This window comes from Ambystoma mexicanum, chromosome 2p (genome assembly GCF_040938575.1).
Source record: "Ambystoma mexicanum isolate Mex_15411 chromosome 2p, UKY_AmexF1_1, whole genome shotgun sequence".
Taxonomy (NCBI): Eukaryota; Metazoa; Chordata; class Amphibia; order Caudata; family Ambystomatidae; genus Ambystoma; species Ambystoma mexicanum.
The window spans coordinates 746139258-746155571 of NC_090923.1; the positions used below are offsets into that span (position 1 = coordinate 746139258).

Sequence of the window (16314 nt, forward strand, 5' to 3'; positions counted from 1 at the left end):
TACAAACATGTTTTACCATGGGAAAGCCAACATTTTTGTAAATCAGGCCCTTAGCCTTTTATCCTTTTGAGGTCAAGACAATAGATATTGTTGAGTATTATTAACATCCATTCACCATAAAGGATTTGGAGTGTGAAATCTGAAAATCTCATGTAATTTTGTAAAATGAGTGGCGTGCTTTAACCACTCAAATAATAGTTTAAGGCTCTGGGGCTCACGAAAGAGCCTTTGTATCTTGTGGATTAGAAAGGGCCAACCATTGCATGGTATTTTGGAAATAAGCCGTTTTGGTGAATGTTATTTTTGGTAGCATTTTTTCTCAACTGAATGTGTGCCACAGCCTGGTGCAAAGTTCACGAGTTCAGCAAGAGGCACCACTCAGCCATCAGTGTGATGTGTATATGTTTTCTTATAGGAGCCTCTCGTCAGTGTGATGCCTCCCAATGACCACAGAAACATATGGACCGATTTACAAAAATATTTTTACACGGGAAAGTCCCATTGAAAAAAACATTTTTGTAAATGAGCCCCTCATTGATAATGTTATACGCCCCAGAGTGTAAATGTAAGGCATGGTGATAAAAACAAAGCATAGCCAGTTCATGGACTCCTTTGACACCATTTAGAGGCAGAGTAGGTAGGTGGAAAGAAAGGAATACATGTTTCTGCCGCGCGTTTCTCCTCCCCCTTCAAAAGCCACATGGTTTAACACTAGCATGACATGTTTGTGCTGTTGTAAAACCAATGGATTCCCACTGAATCTGCCAATTTCTTGCCACTGCGAAAAGCAGACGTATTCCAAATGAATCCATTGTACATGCTGCCCACCACGGAGATGGCTAGTTCACCTGTTTTTACACTTGGTTAGGCACTCCTACTTGCAAATGATACACAATTGCATGGAGGGGACCCAACAGCACATAGCATCGGTGATCTCCTTCAGGTAATTATCACTTCAGATGACATGACCCCATAAACAAAGCAATAAAGGAGCCTCCTCTGACCACAGAAATATATAGAATGATAGAACATTGGTACCTCCCAATCACCACGGAAACATATACACTGATTGAAATACCAGGGTCACTCAATGGTACAGAAAGGTATCTATGGATAGCAGATGGATGCCTGCACTGACCACAGAAACGTATACGTTGACAGCAAGAAAGGTAGGTGCCTTCTGCCACAGAAACATACAATGACCGCATAGACCTATCGACTGAAAGCATGAAAGGGGCCTCCTTCCCACCACAGAAACCTATGCACTGATTGTATTAAAGGGCCCGCTCGCTGACCACATCATAAATATATACACTGACAAAAGGAGGGGGTTCGTCTCACTGACCACATCAATAAATGCATTGACAGCAAGAGATGTATGTGCCTCTCAATGGACACAAGCAGACTGTCATAAGTCTATTATTCACTGAATATAAACATGTACATGGATAGTGAGTGCCACTTGCTGCCCACAGAAACAGGTAAACATAGAGAGACACCAGACTGAACATCAAAACAACTAGACCAAGAGGTGTGGAGGCACTGATCACTTTCCATATACACACATGCACCGACGGCAAGAGAAGTGCTTCCTTCTGAGCAGAAACACAAACTCAGAGCGAGGGAGCACTCTCACTGACCCTAGAGACATATGCACAGATAATAGGTGCATAACACTCCCCGCGTATTGGGAATGGGTTTCAACCCTTTAGTATTTACTAATATTTTATATATTGCAAAACAAACAGTATTTAGATTGTAATCTAATTCCTAATAATAGATAACAATAACATGCGTAAACAAATGATACACAAACATGACAATATTTCAGCATGTATGTATTTATCAGCAAAGGATTCAACATTCAGTATCCTTGTGTGAAGAAGTGTGGGAGCCTTCAGGTTCAGTACTTGGTGGCATTTCCTCTACCTTTTCTGACATCAGTTTTAAAAGTTCCCTTTCATGGACCACTCACTTCAAGTCCTGCCACATTATTTTGATAAAGTTTAAATCAGAACTTAAATAGGCCATTACAAAACATGGACTTGATTTTTCTGCGGCCATTCTTTTGTAGATCCGTTTGTATATTTCTGATCATTGTCTTGTGCATGGCCCACTTGTGGTGTAGCCTATGCTCAGTTCTTTAAATGGGAAAAAAGAAGTGTACGTACTCACCAAGCTGCAAAGCATTCCGGTGCGGCATCGTAAGGCCAGGTCCCTTTTAGGCACACCCTGTTGTTGTTTGCAAGCAGTGCCCAGTGAGATTATATTATGTGCCAAGGAGCATGCACTTTGGTAAAGAAGTGTGTCTGAGATCATTTCACACACACCGTTAGTTTGTTGGTATGCACTGTGTTAAGGAAGTTTGAATATCTATATTAAATGTGACTTTCATTTTTGCGTATCTAACTAGCAGATATCCTAGCTGTAAACTAAGATTTAGAAGGGACGTTGTATTATTGCTCACTTTCATTGCCTTATAACAAATTCGCTAGGTAACTGGAGCTGTGTGCGAGTTTTCAGTCGACAACGTTCCACCACCACTCAAATTACTCAAACATTTACATGTTAGAATAGGCACTGCTAATACCAAAGAAACATCTTAAAAAAGTTATTTCCCAGGCTTCCTAAGTCAATCCCTGCTCCATCAAAGGACACCAATAGTGACAGATAACGCGCACCTGGCGAAACCATGTTCCGCGCCCAGTGTGCTGCGAGCACAGAAGTTCATCAGGCAATGAAATTCGGTAATCATCATTGGAGGTCGCAAATATTTTCTCAACACAGTAAAGCAAGAGAGGGTCTGCTAACTGAACACTGAAACAGAACATCTATCCTGGCAACCACAGTGGGCATCTCCCTGACCACAAAAACATACATACGGACAGCATTAGAGGTGCCTCTTGCTTACTGTAGAACCATACACATAGACAGCAAGGGAGGTGCCAAAATATACCTTAATACCACGTCAGATAACCCTCACTCGCAACAAAACATTTATCCTAAAAGCACGTGAGGTGCTCTCAATACTAGAAACACACTAAGTGACAGCAAGAGATACCTTTCACTGACCGCAAAATCATGCACTCTCAGTGACCACGAAACCAGATACACTGAAAGCGAGAAAGGGTACCTCCAGGACCATGAAGAAATGCAACAGAGGTACCTCTTACTGACCAACGAAACACCTACACTCAGCAAGAGGTAGGTCCCATGAGCTGACAACAGATACAGAGAGACTAAGAGATAGGCCCTTTACTTACATGGCTAACTCATGGTTGATCTCTGGATCTTGGGAGCACCAGCACAACAGGTTTTCAGGGCAACCACTGACTATGCAAATAGCTCTGTTTAGATGAAATGTACTCACATTATTTTGAAATTGCTATCGATAAAACGTCTGGACACAGAGACACAGACCATCCTTTCAATCTTGGGGCGCATGAGGAGGCCTGCGTTTTCTAAGGAAGACTACTCTGGCCTTTAGGGCATCTAATGTACAAAAGGCTTGGCTAGTGTGCTACTGTAGATTTAGAGGGCTTGGCATTCCAATCACCCGACCAGTGGCATATGTGTGCTGTCTGTGTGGTGTGGGCATACTTGGCCATTTTAGTTTAGAGATGTTTGGGGGCAAGTGAAGTCAGGGAGGATAAACTAGGGGGTGCAGTTTGCATTGAATCCTCTTTTTAAAAAGAAGTCGGTGCAGCCATAGTAAAATAGGGCACTAGTGTAAGCCAAGGTGTCCGAGGTGTTGGTAGGGGGCCCTGACTCATTTGGTTGTAGTCCTGGATAGAAGCTCAGGGGCGACGATCCAAAAGGCTAGCTAGCCCCGAGTCCCGACAGTCCTGACAATAATAGCCCCGGATCTTTTCCAGACCTAGCAACACCCCTGCACGGTATTGCTACTATCACTGTTCAGGATACTACGTTTTGGAGACACCCTCTTTGGATCCCACTTCAAAAACCAACCCTAAAACAAATTGTAAGCACTTATGCTTCCCTCCTGTAGAGGTGAAAACATTAAAAGACTTCTGGGGATTTTTTAACACTTTTACAGCCAACCTTTCGGTTAGAGGTAAAAATCAGCAGATTTTAAGGGTTACATACTGCCTTTTAGTACGGTCGTATTTGACACTGGTGGTATTCCCTTGAAATAAATGCCCCAGGCCTGTATTGTGGCGGGTGGGAAAAAAGGTCTGTTTTAGCATTGCCAGGGAGGGAGGCTGCACATTGTGTTTGCCAACAATTGGATTCTGCTGGTATGTCTTCCCTGGCAGTCCCAGAGACGAAGTCCTGGTGTGAAACAGAAATACGTACGTGTGTGTGTAGCTTTAGCCAACTTTTGTCATTAAAACAAAACATACAATCACGTATAACAACGGAATTCGGATAGTGACGGTTTGAAATCAAACGACAGCAAATGATTGCCGGTGTTATCGCCTTGATGCAACGGATTTATATCTAGGTGCATTTCATTACTAAGGACACAATCGTCGTTGAAACAAAAATCAACCTGACACTTATGGTGTAGCGATATTTGTTGAAAGTAAACTTGATTTACTAACACAGCTGATACACTGAGGCCTGTGCCCCACTCCCCTCCCCCTAAAATCGGCAACACGCGAGCTAGCAACAGTGGATTGGTAGGAGGGTGTTTACCCCGTGTCAGTGCTTTGCTTACAGTGCTGGACTGGTGGCCGGCACTTCCAGGAGACAATGCACAGCACCAAACGTGTGTGTGTGTGTAATTCTTCTCGCTTTTCCTGGGTGTCGGGGCTGTACCCCTGCAAAGGGCTGCCACAGAGCACGCACCCCTTTTCTATCTGAATGCCCGGGATGAGTGGCTGAGCCAGCCACTCCCCAATGATTCCCGGCACAAGTAACGCATCAAGAAGGACCCATGTGCTTCCGTTTTTTTTTGCCAAACATTTTCAGAACAATTGGGAGCAGGGAGACAGGCTGTGCAGGCCAAGGGTTACCAAGGCCAAGGAGCACAAAGCAAAGGCATAACTAAGAATGGGCATGCTGGCAAGCCAGCGCTTGGGGGGTAATTGGGTGTAGTGTCATTCATGGCCCACTCGTGACCCACTTTTTAAAACGGTCCTCGAGCCACCCCAAAATGTGGCTCGAGGACCGCTGGCTAAGTGCCCGGCCGGGAAATGCACCAAGGCCCATTCACAAGAACACAACAGAAGGTGCTGCTGAGCTGTGTAACTGGAGGACAGGCTTTCTTACACAAAAGAGGCAACCGTTTTATTCACATCAATCACATTCTGGACTGTAACCAACGCTTTCATTGGGCATGTGCAGCCAGGGCACTGCCACTTTATTTTCTCTTAGGCGGTGCTGGGATTCGAACCCGAGCCCTGCCGGTGAGAAGCCAGTGTCACATCGCACTGTGCTATTTCGGAGATGCTGGATGTCTTTTGTTTCATTCAATAGACTGCTTGACACATAAATGGATGGCTATGAATTAAACCCAAGCAAGAAGCTGGAGCCTCATCCCATTCATGTGTTTACTTGGGAAAAAGTGGCCCAAAAGTACCAACATCAAGTTAGAGATATCTGTGTCTTCGAGATGGTCTTTGGAATGAACTGATAAGAGCCAAGAAATGTGATTGGCTGGAGCCAGGCAAATAAATAGCTGCCTGGCCACCATCTTTGATTGAGGTGCTGTGCTGAAAAAACCTTTGAAATTGGCATATAGCAGCTCCCTGGGGCATATCCTGACTAGGAAGGTTAAGGGAATACCCAGATGGGTGCAATATGGCCTTTTGTCTCATTTGGATTGCAGTGTTTGGGGACTTGGAGGGGCAGGTCTGTGGACCCGAAGGACTAAGCTATGCACATTATTTCCATCCACAAACAGGCTTAAGACTGACAAGTAACCATACAAATGGCAGGTTTGGGGGTGTATGCAGCTTTGGCCCGTGCGGACGGAGTTGCATAGAATTTTCAGAATGTATATACACCTTAATGTAAATATTTTGGAGAAGTTTTGTGAGGCTCCCCCAGTGGGCTGGTGCACGGGGGTACAAATCTATATGTGACTCCCCGTGGATGGAAATGCATGAAACCTACCAAATAACATGCGCAGGCCCCTCTGAATTGTGGGGGAACATTTCAGAGGACGGGGAGGTACAGCGTGCGAAAATAAAACATTTCCCGCTCGAGAGGTTGGAAGGTATGGGCGCAATATGGTGCCAAATAAAACATTTCCCGCTCGAGAGGTTGTAAGGTATGGGCGCAATATGGTGCCAAATAAAACATTTCCCGCTCGAGAGGTTGTAAGGTATGGGCGCAATATGGTGCCAAATAAATCATTTCCCGCTCGAGAGGTTGGAAGGTATGGGCGCAATATGGTGCCAAATAAAACATTTCCCGCTCGAGAGGTTGTAAGGTATGGGCGCAATATGGTGCCAAATAAAACATTTCCCGCTCGAGAGGTTGTAAGGTATGGGCGCAATATGGTGCCAAATAAAACATTTCCCGCTCGAGAAGGTATGGGCGCAATATGGTGCCAAATAAAACATTTCCTGCTCGAGAGGTTGGAAGGTATGGGCGCAATATGGTGCCAAATAAAACATTTCCCGCTCGAGAGGTTGGAAGGTATGGGCGCAATATGGTGCCAAAGGGCGCAATTACTGCTCAAGAGGTTGGCGGTTAAATTCACTAGCCCAGAGCAGAAACCATCAACCGGCAATAGTGTAAACTGGGCAGGCCAATTTCCATGCGCACTTGCAACTATGGGTGAGGCCCGGGGTGAGGTCGCTGTGCATTGGCCACACCTGAAAGACATGCCCATTAAGCATGAGGTTGTGTATATGTAGTGTGGCAGGAACCGGTCTGAACTGCGGGTACGTGTGTGTTATGTTTGATGTCATGGTGCGTTATGAGCAGAGCATGGCAGTGTCCAAGTTGTGGTTGCTTTGGGAATCATAACTAAGGAATTTCAGCATTTCCATATATATATATAGCGCTATACCATAAGGTCCCTTCAACCAACGTTTTTTCAGGGAATATCTAAAGTTTTCATTAAAGAAGGTTAGCCATAACTGTGCTTAATGTCTTTTTCAGTGGAATACATATATCACGCCATATTTGGCAAAGTTGTATCCATGTTTTCATGCCCAAGGTGATTGCTAAATAAAAAAACATGTTTTGCTTTGCGATTTTCAAATGTTGTAAAATTAAAATTCTAATTTCCATTTCCCAACACTGTCAATTTAGACTTTTGAGATTTCTGTCACACCTTATCCTGACACGTTGGACACCAAAAGAATTTCAAATATCAGATCTGTCAACTTCAGGCAACTCAAGATATTCACATTTTAATCAGATAAAACAAATCTATACACTGGCACACCTGCAGAAGTCACAGAGGGAAAACATGTAATAACAAATATAAAGCAAAATGCACAAAAGCGTCTGCACACACACACAAACACATATTCCGATACACGCAGTAGGGCAGTAAGAACAAAAAAAACATATACAGCAAAAATATTCTGAGAAAAACACAAAATAATTTGCTGCACCTTATATACAGCAAGACCGCCGTAGATGTGTATGTAGCAGGGCTGGAGGTACAACAAAAATAAAAATACTCTATGAAGCATACCAGATGATCAAGAACACCGAACATGCAATAGCGCAACCATAATTGCACAACATAACATTTAAAAAAAATAATTCAGAGTGAAAAATATTTAGCTAAGCGCACAAGGTCAGACTTACGCAAAATACAGTTGGGCTGTCATACAGGGGCAGAAGGGTCAGAGAGACAAAATGAAGTGAAAAATATACCGCAAAACACACAAGATAATTGGTTCCTGGCAGCACTACTGCAACGCTCTCCTCGTAGGTACCTCCACAAAAAACATCAGGAATCTGCAGACCAAACAGAACAATGCCCTCCGGGCCGCTACCGCCGTATCAAAAAGGGAACATATCTCTTCTACCAGACGGTTAGTCCATTGGTTTGCCATCAAGGAGCGCATCACCTTCAAATCCCTCGCTATCACGGCCAAATGTCTTCAAAACAAGGCCCTGCCATACCTCTCACAGAGATTTGCTAAACCCAGCTCTGACAGACCGACAAGAACCACATACACAACCATGGTCACCATTCCCAGAACCCTGAAGACTAGAGCTGGAGGCTCCAGCTTCCCTTTCATCGCGGCGACGCTATGGAACTCCCTTCCTCCGCACCTAAGAAGCATGGAATCTCACATAGCCTTCAGGAAAGCCATTAAAACGCTCTTGTTTGTATAAAGATGCGTCAGAATTCCCGAATGCCTCCCATCTACGGGCTTTCCGTATCCCTCATGAAATGTAAACTCCATGCGTTGCTTTGCATAGTGAGTTTTGCAACTCTTTACATGTACCGTATGTTCCAGCGTATAAGACGACTGGGCGTATAAGACGACCCCCAACTTTTCCAGTTAAAATATAGTGTTTGGGATATACATGCCCTATAAAACGACACCCGGCGTCTAAGACGACCCCCGACTTTTGAGAAGATTTTCCTGGGTTAAAAAGGCGTCTTATACGCCGGAACATACGGTATCTATTTTTCTTGCATTCTTTGCGTAGGTTTCTGCTCAATGTAACCCAAGAGCGACCCCTTGGCCTGTAACTAAGTCACTTGCTTGCAACAGCACCTCGATGCTTTTGGGCTGCAGTGCACTTTACAAATACAAAATGAATAAACGATCCACCACACCCAACACAAATAAATCAACCTAACTCACATACAAATCATACAATACGTTCTTAAATAAACTAATAAGTGAGAATTTTATTTTTTTAAAGTTAAGGATACTACCTATAAAAAAAAAAGTGTGTCAATAATGGGAATGTCAACATTAAGGTTTAAACTATACTTGAAAAGCAAACATAAATAAAACCAACATTGTTGAAACTTTAACCCACTCCCAGAAACAGCAGTTTAAAGTAAAATCAGCACGTTCATCATTACAACATACACCAACAACATACCAATGTACCAATGTACACAGCTAACTTATAAAAGATTCTAAAGGCACACTAAGCAAATAAAACAATGGCCGTAGTGCTCACAATTAAATAACTTACAAACATACAAAAACACAAAGAACCGTCTCACAAAAGCATGCACTCCTACAACCACTTTAATACTGCATTTCACACCAAACAATAACTATCCAACAGACACACCCAGAACAGAAAAAGGAAACAAAACACAAAACACGATGAATACGTTAACAAAATAAAAGAGTGACTTGAGGTTCCAACAATGTTGGTTTTGTTTTATATTTAGTATGTAATAAGCTGTTTCATGAAAGGTTTAACCTCAACATTGGCGTTCCCAACATTTGTAGACAAACGTGTTATGTATTATGGTTCTACAATGCCACCCATTAACGAAATAACAAATACCTGAGCAAGCAATGGCCTTAAAATGATGGAAAAACATACTGAGCAGAAAAGGATAACAACAGCACCAAGAAAAAACGGAAACTGCGAGCATTGCAACTTGCAGACGAAGGGCCCTTTTGTCAGGGAAAGCAGCAGCATTTGGCCGGGATATCTACCGTGAACGCAGGGCTTTGGGTGAAAGTGCAATGTGGGGCGGGCCTGTGAGGACAGGTAGAATGCTGAGCTGTGTCCCTCCATGAGAAAGACGCTGCTAGATGTATTTTGATGTTGAACTCCATATATTGTTGCTGATGAGCTCTTAGGCCCTCCCCTCATCCATCACAGCTGCTTCCCATGTGTACTTAATGCTAATAACGGTTTAGGGGTCGCTCTATTGTGTAGCTAGTGCATGTAATGCTAGTAAATTCTTCGGTATTGCCCCCATTATCAGTAACATTCCGACCCCAAAAGAGCACAATGTACTATGCATAACCGTGCGTAAAGCACCAGCTCTCGGAAATGCGTGTGGCCCATTGTAATGTGATTCTGACTGAAACACCAATCCTTTCTCAATAAATATAAATTCAAAATCGAATTTCATATCATAGGGTCTGGCTTGGTTTTACTTAACTGTGATGTATATGTGCCTTCATTGTGCATAGCCAGGAGCAAAGAGCTTTTAGTACAACAATGTGTTCACGAGATAACTTGTTGTCCCTTAATAGTTTCATCGTTTTTGTCTAGCATTTATCACAAAAAAAGAATGTTCACGTTTCTTAGCCAATTGATTCATAATGGAATGTTTTGTAGTTTTTCCTCTTACTATTTTAACGTCCTTCATGGTCTGTTAAGCTGTATCAAGTGCTTCTTATGTTTGTTATAAGTTTGCATTTTTTTAATGGAAATCGCATAACAAATATTGACACACACGCTGCGCTGACGAGCTCTTGTCATGTTGAATATCCTGTGAATAATACTATCTGACAGGAACTGCCTCGACTGGCAGCAACGAGAACAAGCACCCATTGTTCCAAATGTTAAAATGCAACCGAAAACATGACTGCTCAGAAGAAATCTAACATATGGACGCTTTTTGCCCTTAATTTTCAACTGCCATTCACCAAAAAGTTTTTTTAAAAAATAAGTAGCTTGCTATATATATTTTACTGCCACGCGTTTGCGACGTGGTAGGGCTGCCAACACTACGGTTAAATACTACCCACCTTAATGGTAGTCATTTTATTGACATTGGAATGGTTAATGGCTGTCCCATGCCTGCCCTCTGTATTTGAAAAAAGGTTTCCAGAGGAGGTTCAATAACACAGGGTCATCTTACAAACATGTAGTGCAATGGCTACAGAAAGAAAAGAGGGTACATTGCGTGCTTCCATTTTAAATGCACACCCTTTCTCCCGTGGGGGATCGACACATCACATGGCCCGAGGGTAGAGATTTAAACTTAGTTTATTTACAAATAGGAGGGGGTTTCAGGCCGGGGGTTCATCTGCAACTAAACGGAGATTCCCTACTTCGGCAATCCCTGTTCCTAACTGAACAGTTTTAAGGTGGGTCAAATTAAAAAGTATCGGGGGGTTTTCATCTCACGAGGAAAGCGCCCCCCCCCCCCAAGTTCTCTAAATACAACACAGCCTCATGTCAATGGGGCCCAACAGCTTGTTGTCCTGGGTAACAGTCTACATTGTGCCCATCCCACTACCACCAAGGGTGTTAAAACCTCTTCACCTCTGCACGTCTTGTGAGGATCCTCAAGCAGGCCCAACTCCTGCAACCTAGCCTGAGGTTGCTCCACAGGAATCTGGCCCCTGGCTCCAGCCCCAACCAAATCCTTCCCCGGCTTTTTTTCATGCACTTCTGACCAGTGGCAGCTTTAAGGTTCAAGGCTTCTGCTCTTCCAAGCCAGCATTCTCTTAATGCTTAAGCAACTTCCGCTACAAACAACTCTCTCCTCTGGCTTTACATAACCCTCCCTACTCGTCCTAGTCTATTTTGATTGGTCAGCCACAACGTTGGCATGGCAGGGGCTTTTCCATTTGTCAGAATTTCTGTCTGTCTTCTTTGCACCCTCACAGGTAGTCTGCAGCCTTTGATATAATAAAAGGCCGACTGACATCTTTGTGACAGGAGGATGTTCCACTCACTCGCTCTGCGTGGTGGGACTCGGCTCCCCAACTCCTGCCTGCTTGTATATGTCTCTGTTCGCACTTTTCACCACTCTAGCCTGATATCAAAACTCTAGGGTAGTCCCGGTCCCAACAAGCAACTGCAAAATAGTGAAGCGTCCTACTTCTTAGAACCCATGTAAGCTCTAGCAGCAGGATGGAGCAGGGCGGTTGGGTGAAAGAACTCTTGGGGGCATTCTAGTGCCAACCGGTGGGGTGATGCCAGCACTGAACGCTGCCGCACAATGCCAGAAATACAGGGGGTCCTGTGCCAGGTCTCGGGACAGCTTAAAAGGCCCCTTTGTGAAGTTGACATTCAGGCGCCCCAGTTGGGTACACTAGGGTGGGGAATGAATCTGCAGGTTGTTCGCCTATTATCAAGCACCCTACTTTTGCCCAGGGCCTGCCAGGGCGGATTGGGTGGACATGACTGCATGCACACCACTATCGATAGTAAGTTCAAATGGAATTAACTGCACAAAGTTCACAGGTATGCAGTGTTAGGTACAACGTTGTTGTCACTTGAACGCATATTTTGTAAATGTGGAATATGTACCTTTCAACTAACAGTTTATCCATTTGTGCAAGATAACATCATTTGTATTTGTGTTTGCTTGTTTATATAGTGCTTCAATCCAAAGCGCTTTACAGTTAAACAACAAGCAAACATCAAAGATAGAACAAAGAAGCAATAATAATATACATGAATCAAACCAGAAAAACAGCAGATGGAACAATTTGCATTTGAGAAGGAAGAGAAAAGGAGGGGGGGAGAAAGGGGAGGGAAAAAGGGAGTAAAGAGAGTAGTGAGGAGGGTGGAGATCATAGGGGAGACAGGGAAAGATAAAGGAACAGGAAGATGGTATAGGGAGGAGAGAGAAGAGGAGGAAGGGGAAAGCAGGCAGGGATTAGCTTGGTCTGCTTTGCCTTAACCTTCAATAGTTTGGTCTAACTGGTGTTTTAATTATATCACTGTTCTGTATAGCGTGGCCTACCAGTTCTGTAGCTCGGTCTAATAGTTTCCTAGATTTTACTAAATGTTCTGTCGTTCTGGGAACTGCTGTAAAGTTTGCTCTTACTGTTTACTAACAGGAGTTAATTGTTCCACACGTTGGGCTTATTTGCTGTAGTTTGGGCGTCTGACCCCATAGTTAGGCGTTTTTTTTAATAGATCGATTTAACTCGACCCTTTTTTAAACTGTTACCAAGCTTTAGGAAGGAATAGCAAAATAACAAAGCTGAAACTACCGAGGACGAAAATGACGATATTGTTGCTGTGCATTTGAATGCAGTTCTATTTGTGTTGAGGGTGGGGGGGGGAGGGGTAGGGTAATAAAAATATGAGGAGAGTATGGGGGTTGCAGGTGTCTCCCCTGCATATAATTGTAGTGACATGTGCACCCAAATATATTGAAAAATCGATGTTTTCCTATTTTCGGTATTTCGCAGGGATCCCATAGATCCCTTTAGGAAGCTGCATACCTTCAGTTTTGAGTGCGATGCAACATTAAGTAAACCAGTTGATCATCTGGGCTAACCATGATGGAATTTAACCCAGGGTTGATTAATTGGACGTTTGGGATAACTGTCCCTTCCTGTTCCTGCCAATAATACATGCAGTCCTGCCTTTTGTAAAGGAAGGAGGAATGCAGGGGCCCTTCTCTCGCCTGTTTTGGAGGTTTAGGAGTCACACTCACCACGGTGTCCCACGCATGTGTAAGCGTGTTAGGGGGCTCATTGTGCAGTGCTAGGCAGACTCTGCAATGAATTCTGCACGCTTTTTCTGAAGACTTGCTTCTTCAAAAGATTCCCCTGGTAATCCCCCAAATCTCTTTTCATCGGGCAGCTTCAGAGGGCCCTCTTAGCTTAACAAACACTGCAGGTTATGTGATTTCAAAAGACTGCTGAAAGCCTGGAGATGTTTCGGCCGCCACACTTGTCACAACATCCTTTATCTGTTTTTCTAATCTGATCTATTTTAAATATCAGTACAAAGGAACAGATTGTAAATATTTGACATTCCTGAACTGCTAATTGATAAAATGTTGCTCTGTTTTTCAATAGAAACACTAATATGTACGTCCACATCAAAAACACCCGAGTTATAGTAGTTATGGCAATGGTTCAATTCCTCATTCCTTAAATCTGATAATAAAGCAAATGCATATGTAATTTTATGAATTATTTTAAATTGTGTAGCCTTTTGAAAAGTTGAATTCTTTGACTAAACACAATAAATAAAAATTTTAAAAAAAGCAAATGCATTGCTCTAAGGGAATGTTAAAAAAAAAAAACAATTAGCTATTATTCAGAAGCAAAGTTTAATTGGAATGATGTCACCCGTCACTGGAGAATTCTATGATCATACACAGAAAGGAAGGGCCTGTTAGTGAGTTATTGCAGATCACTTCTACATCCTTCCTGCAGGGGAGTTTTTCGAGGATACTTAATGGGTACAGTAGTATTATAGCAGCAACATGCAAGGTTCCAGAGGTTCAAGCAGTTTAAATGTCAAGAGAAATTAAAGATGAGATGTTGTATCTTTTAAATGTCTCTATTTTGTTTTGCAAAGTGCCAATGATGTTGCAAAAATAATTTCCTGTGTAACTTCTCGGCCATGAAAGTTTACCCAATTTGCCAGGAACTCGTCTGGTTAAATCTGAACTCTTGTAGCAAATTTGGCCAAGTCCCATTAATGTTTTGATACCGAAAACGATTGCTGAAAAATAGTTTTTTTTGCACGGGTGATCACTACATGCTGGAAAAGGCACTATGTAGCCCATGGCATGTAAAAATGAACCACTTGGCTTTTTGAGATATTTGGCACACGCTAGGCCTTATGCTGAAGCAGTGCAAATATCAAAAGAAATGCATTGATCTTTCTGTACAGCCACAGCAGGCGTGGAGGGGGCAAAAGAAATGGAAAATATACTGCAAAATACACAGAATAACCTGCAGCTCCCAGCACACACGCCATTGACAGGTAAGGGCTAGGTTCATGCCTAAAATCTCAAAAATCAAAACAGACATGCGACAACCCATCAAAAAATAAAAAAAAATGTTTTTTCTAGCGCATTGTTTTTGTACATGACAATGGCCATGAACGTTCACCGTATTCGGCATATATGCTTGGGTCTGGCCTACCTATTTCACTGCTAATTCGCTGCTAATTCTGTCAACTTTCATGGTCCAGACAGAGAGAGGGTGGTTGCTATACAACACATAGTTGAGTATTAATGCCCCGTAATGGCATTGAGGAGTTATGGTGACATAGGGCCCGATTCATGGAATATTTGCCCGGTTCAAAGTGAATTTGGACTGCTGACACAAACCCTGATTCATGGAACCGTGCAAGGTGTGTTTTTGCAGTGCAAAGTCAGTGTAAAGCCAGCGCATAGTCATTTTCGCCGTACACTTTGCACAGTTCCATAAATCAGAGTTTTTTGTCGGCCGGGCAAATATTCCATGAATCGGGCAAACAATAGAGAGCAGGTGGTTTGCAGTTGTGGGTTTCCCTCCAAAGAGATGCAACATTCCCCAATACATAAAGGCTCTTTGTGTTGATAATGGAGTGATGTGCTGTGTTTCCAGGGATGCCCCGTTCTCGTCAGATGAGCTATCACACCTGCAGTTCCTCCAGGCCCTCCACATAAGGGGCCAGCGTGGTTGCTCTCTGAGTTCAGTGGGAGACGTTGGGGGAGTTTGGCAACACCCTGCCAAAGGACACCTGTGTTTGAACAGAGCACGCCTCCTGTGTGCCTTCCTGGCCGCTGATGAGCCAAGCCTTCAGTCAAGACGCAGGGAAGGATGTCTCTGTAATAACTGTGCTCTGCGCATCACTCACCTCTGCATCTGGCCCACGGCCCGCGGCTTCTTATCAACCGGGCTAACTGCTTCCAAGCCGCAAATCCCGAAAGGAGGCAGCCCATTCCCGGGACGGGGAACACACATCTTTTGCTTTTGCTGCAATCACATTTTACTTTATTAATATTACACACCTCCCTAATATGGCGAACAGCTGAGATGGGAATGAAACATCCACTACAGGGCCAAGTAGAAAGAATACGTTTCCAAGATAATCTACACATCACACGCAGCACTCGTTCTCCCCTTTATGTGTGCCTTGTACCCCAGCATCCATGCACAGGGAAGGTTGCATGACTTTATGCTCTAAGTCTGGAAGCTCATTCGTTAGCTCCAGCAGATAACAGCCCAACATATCAGACTAACTTCATGATACCAACTATCTGTTCTTTTTTTAATAACCATTAGTGCAAAGACAAGTCCTGCTCAGACATGTTCAGCAATCACAGACAGCTTCTACACTGTCTGTGGCACCTAAATGTGGTGAAGTAGAAACGTTTCGGGAATTAGGCCACTGTAGGGTGCCATTGTAAAGCTGCATAGCCCATATACATATATCCTACGCATGGGCGTAATTTCAGGGGGGAACAGGGGTGTTTGTCCCCCCCCCCCCCCCAACTTTCATGGCACACCATTTTGTCCCCATTCATTTGGCTGGGGCGCCTTTTCTTCAGATGTCATGCCACCCCCCCCCCTCGCCCCCCAACATTTTTAGCGAAGTTACTCCACTGATCCTACGCTCACTAATGCCTTCCGGGGGGAATTGCACATTGGAATCAAGGCAACGACAGCATCCAAATTGCTCCCAAAAACAACAATATTTGACTACCAGAAAAGGTTGTCCCGGACACAGCCAGCATTGAGATGTAGG

The 16314-nt window shown here is 43.6% G+C and overlaps 1 protein-coding gene and 1 long non-coding RNA gene across 5 annotated transcripts in view; one reads left to right on the forward strand and one right to left on the reverse strand.

The window, feature by feature from the left end:
* The window catches only part of LOC138566748 (uncharacterized), a 56217-nt gene extending 44874 nt beyond the window's left edge, over positions 1–11343 (reverse strand). Inside the window, exon 1 of the long non-coding RNA XR_011302010.1 lies at positions 11143–11343. This is a non-coding gene — a long non-coding RNA (uncharacterized lncRNA). The remainder of the gene's footprint in view (positions 1–11142) is intronic.
* Positions 1–16314, forward strand: part of LOC138566747 (homeobox protein otx5) — a 74427-nt gene that overhangs the window by 2975 nt on the left and 55138 nt on the right. The gene's annotated exons all lie outside the window — the stretch shown is intronic.